This window comes from Euphorbia lathyris, chromosome 2, assembly GCF_963576675.1.
Source record: "Euphorbia lathyris chromosome 2, ddEupLath1.1, whole genome shotgun sequence".
Taxonomy (NCBI): Eukaryota; Viridiplantae; Streptophyta; class Magnoliopsida; order Malpighiales; family Euphorbiaceae; genus Euphorbia; species Euphorbia lathyris.
The window spans coordinates 62,568,884-62,574,483 of NC_088911.1; positions in this window are offsets into that span (position 1 = coordinate 62,568,884).

Genomic DNA, 5,600 nt, shown 5'->3' on the forward strand with positions numbered 1-5,600 from the left:
GAATGTCTGATTAAGTATCTGAGGGCTTCTATTCATCACCTTGCTCTGTTGAGGCCAGTAATAAGGCCTCTAAGCCGTTTTATTTTTTTCAAAACTTGGATGGATCCTTCGGATTATATGGAGCTCGTGGAAGATGTTTGGAAACCGACCGAGAATCTCGTCACTAATTCGGGGTGCATGAGTTATTCCTGGAAGAGGTGGAATAAGAAGGTGTTTGGGGATATCTTCCAGCAGAAGAGGCATTTCCTTAATTTTATAACAGGTATTCAGGTGGCGATGGAATCCTTCTCCATTCCTAAGATGATTCAAACTGAGCAACAACTTCTCCATGATCTTGAGTTGACTCTCCAACAGAAAGAGATCTTTCAGCATCAGAAGTCGAGATGTAAATGGATCCAATCTAGGGATAGGAATACCTCTTATTTTCATAATTCCACTATTACTAGAAGGTGTCGTAATACTTCAAATGGAATTAAGATTGATGAGACTGAGTGGTGTATGGAGGAAAATGTGATCAGGGATACAATTGTCGTTTTCTATAAGAATTTTTTCACTGATGATAGAAGCTTATCCCCACCCTATGCTTGTAGGAGGATGTTCCCAGCTATGAGGGAAATATGAAATTCAATGGGCTGACCTAAGTAATTGCTTATATGAGGTACTTATGTCCCCGGGTAACGAAGTTCCCCCCCGTAGTACTACCTTTGGCATTGACTTCTCCATGCTGGCTAAAAACCCTTCTAACGGGGAGATAAAGAATGCTCTTTTTGATATGCAGCCGTGGAAGGCCCTTGTGGTAGATGGCTTTCTAGCGGGCTTCTATTAGAAACATTGGAGCACTGTTAGGACTGCTGTATACAACATGGTTAGGAATGCTTTCATCACAAGCACCTTTGACCCTGGGATTAATAAAACCCTCATGGTTTTGATCCTTAAAAAGTCCAGGCCTGAAGCTTTCAGTGATTTCAAGCCCATTAGCCTTTGTAATGTGTCTTACAAGATCATTGCCAACAAAATAAAGTCTATCATGCCTTATTTGAGTCTCGCCCATCAAACTAGTTTTGTGTCAGAATATCACTGATATCATCATCATTGCTCAGGAAGATATTCATTCCATGCATAGTAAAAAGGGTAAATCTAGGTGGATGGTTATCAAAGTGGATCTTAAAAAGGCCTACAATATGCTCTGCTAGGACTTTATTGGTGACACTCTCTAGCAGGTTGGATTCCCCCTAACATTATTAAGCTAATCAATTGTTGCATCTCCTCTAGCTCTCTTAAGATTCTCTAGAATGGCTCCATGTCAGATTCCTTTCTCCCCTCTAGAGGTATTTGCCAAGTGATCCTATTTCCCTTTATATCTTCGTACTTTGTATGGAGAGGCTGGGCCATAAGATTGTTTCTCTTTACAACAACCAGGGGTGGAAACCTCTTTCCTTTGGTAGTAATTGCCCTGACTTGAGCCACCTCTTCTTCGCATACGATCTCTTACTTTTTGCTAAGGCCTCACTTACTCAAGCTCAATTAACCAGGTGCACTATGGATGAGTTCTGTGTTTCATCAGGCCATCGTATTAGTGAAACCAAATCCAACATTTTTCTCTCTCTAAATGTGCCTAATTTGGTGGGTAAGGAGATCTCTGACACCCTCAGTTTCACTCCTACCTGTGACCTGCGCAAGTACCTTGGAGTTCCCTTGCTTCATGCTTGGATAACAAAAGACATTTATCTATACATCTTGGAAAGTATTGAAAAGAAGCTTTCACGCTATGTTGCTAATTTGCTCTCTTTAGCCTGATGCGTAACTCTGGCAAAGGCCGTTTTATCCTCCATTCCTTTCTACTCGATGAAAACTACTCATTTTCTTGTTCATATACACAATAAGATTGATGGGATGGTTAGGAGGTTATCTAGGGCTCTATTTGAGACAAGAGGAAGACCAGCTTATTTAATTGGGACGAGATGTGTAGCCCCTTTAAAAATGGCAAGCTAGGCTTAAGATCCACTAGAATGATGAACAATAGCTTTCTTATGAATTTGGGCTTCACCTTTGTGTCGTAACTTCACCTACTCTTAGTTTATATTGTGTCTGGTAAATACAACATTCACTTTTTTAGTACTTAGTCAACCCTTAGTGCCTCCCATCCTTCTTTAAAGATCTTTTTTGAAGAATAGAGAGGACCTCATCCTTGGAGTCAAGTGGTCTATTAAGGATAGTTTACGTGTTAGCTCCTGGTCTGACCATTGGCTGGGAGATCTCGGGCCTCTAAAGCTCCTAACGATGAGCCCCATCAGTGAGCATCTTATTCAGATGAAGGTGCGTGATATGGTTTATGAAAGGGGTTAATGGAGGTGGGATCTTATTCAGCATCTTTCACCTCTTGGTTGCATTAACTTGTTGGACGCAACTTTGCCTTGTAACCCTTCATAGCGCACTGATTAATGTTATTGGATTGGAACTAGTTATGGACACTTTTCAGTCAAGTCTGCCTATAGTCTTATTCACGAGGAAGATTTTTCTTATGTTCTTAAAGGTTGGGAGCGTATTTGGAAATGTCCTGGCCCCCAAAGAACCTGTAGTTTCCTTTAGCTAGTTATGAAAGGTAAGCTACTTACAAACCTGGAGAGAAAGAGAAGACATCTTGACGAGAAGTCCATTATCCATGTTTTAAGGGACTGCCCTTTGGCGCATTCTCCATAATGATTTTTGGGTTTTTATCGCCTCGAATGAAACTAAATAGTTATATGACAACCTGAGTCTAGGGAATCGATTCTCTTGGAATCTTCTTTTCACGGTTGCTTATTGGCACTTATAGAAGAATAAGAACCTCGTTATATTCCAACAGTCTAAGAGATCTATCATGGAGATTGTGCAGAGCATTAAAGTGACTGTTAATGACATCATTGATATTAATCAGGCTTTCTTCAAGGATCTGGTTATGCATAAACCAATTAGAGAAGAGGTTTTGGTTGGGTGGAGTCATTCGAGGTCCACTTGGGTCAAGCTCAATACAAATGGCACAGTTAAAGAGAGCTTATTCTTAGCTGCGACTGGAGGCCTTATCCGTGACAGCAAAGGAGACTGGGTTCAAGGCTTTGCTAAGAATGTGAGAGTCTGATCAGTGGTTAAGGCGAAGTTATGTGGCATTATGGAACGCTTGAGACTTGTTTGGTCGTTGGGTTACAAAAACAGGTCCTTTTAGAAGTTGATAGCAAGATCTGCGTCGACTTTATTTATCGGCATCTTATTCCCCCCAACGAGGTCACCTCTCTATTAGGGGCCATTATGGAGCTTATTGGTAAGGAGTGAGAGATTTCTCTTCGCCACATATATAGAGAAGGAAATAGAAGTGCAGATTGACTAGTCAACTATGCGGGTTCTTTACCTTTTGGAGTGCACATCCTCAAAGATCCGCCATGGGACTTAAGGAAGATTTTGGAGCAAAAGCTCCTCGATGTCTCCTTGTCCCGGTTTTGTATCGTGTAGCCTTGTGCTGCACCTTTTCTTTAAAAAAAACTATATATTTGTGTTTGGAAATACGATAACACATAAATAAATAAACAAAAGTGAGAGCGGTTCAAATCAATGTTTTAAAAACCGGACCAGAAGTCGAACCGAAATGATAACTGGATTAGGGATCAATAGATTCAACCGGTTAACTCGAATTGCTTGAACCAGACATTATAAATAATATATATATATATATATATTAATAAATAATTTTCTATTATAAAGAAAAACTTCCTTTGTTTTTTTCTTAGAAACGGCGACACATGTATTTTCATTTACATTTTTCTAGCTTCCATTCTTGAATAATGAAAAAGTTTTTTTTATCCATTCAATAAAAAACAATATTATCAGAACCGGACCGAACATCAAACCAGATTTATAACTAGATCACGAGTCACTTGGTCAAACCGGATGACTTGGATTGATCGAACTGGATGACGTCATAAATAAATAAATAATATTTATATATATTAAATATATAATTAATTTAAAATCATCTTTATAAGTTATATATATCCAAAACAAATTATTAACAACTTTTGGTTTGTTATTTTGTGTCAACTTGAGACTTAAATATATAACGAATAAATGAAATTTAGAATAACTTGAAATATATCAACGTATTATATGTCATGAGATGTTTTTAAGGGTATATTATAAATTCAAAATGGACAAATGATGAATGAGAAATTGATGTTTAAACTGAATCACTTGAAATGGTTTGGAAGAAGATAAAAAAATTAAGCATTCTCATCCCACGTAGGAAAGAAATGAGAATATTAACTAGTTTATAAGTAGATGACATTTATAAGCCTTTAACCAATTAATTGGGAGAAGACTCTGTTACACCCGACCCTGGACGACATCAATCAGCATCGGATGCGAAATAGACTTATCATAATCAATATTTACTAGTCTCCAAATTATCCAAACATCATAAATATCACACTTTTCAAGAATTTCTCTTAAATATATTATAAAATAAATCCATATTTCTACTACATTCAAATCCTAAAATATTACCCAATACAATCAAATCTCCAAATGAGAGGCAAATGTCCTAACTAAGGACAAAGTCAATGACTTGTCACTTCAACCTTATCTATCAACCAGTAACTTCTCCTATACCTTGCTCTTTCTCACCTAAAACATTAAAACATTTTAAAACGTGAAACAAAAATCTCAGTAAACAACTATCAACTACATAAAGTACTTATACTCAAAATAACTATATATATATATATATATATATATATATATATATATATATATATATATATATTAATTTTCAAAATGCATCCTATAAAATTCATATTCTTCAAAAATAAACATTTTATGGATTAAACCATAATAAAATACTCCAATTATACTTTTAACCAAATTTGCAACTTAAAACATCAAGCTTGCTATGAACATTGTTTCTCAAAATATCACACATAGTCAAAACGTAATCACTGTATTAAAATACTTAGTATAAAACTCGTGTTCAAAATGGCTATATATATATTTATTTGTTTAAATCTCAACTATACAAAATAAATAGGTTCACAATTAACCATTTACTCAAATCAACCGTAAATCAATAAATACTTCATAAATCGTATTTCGATAAATATTTCATAAACTGTATTTCGATAAATACTTTATAAACTGTATCCCAATAAATACTTCATCAATTGTATCTTAATAAAATACTTCATAAACTGTATCTCAACAAATACTTCATAAACTGAGCTTCATCAATTGTATATCATTAAATAATTTATAGACCGTATCCATCCGAGAGATAATCCCCGTATGTATCAATCCCCACAATATAATAGAATCGAGATATCTCATAATTTTGCCTAACCCGCATGGTCTTACTCAACACTTCTTTGCCATACCCGATATGTCTTTCAACTGTGTACACAGGTCGTATTTCTCACTAAATACGGACTTTAACTAAAGCCATCTATCTGGATTACTCTTGATGGATACTCAGGCCCGTCCCTGAGCATGGATAGGAGGGGCGCCTGCCCAAGGCCTAAGGATGAGAAGGCCCCCAATTATAGTAATGCGTTAGTACCTATTAAATTATACTTGATTAA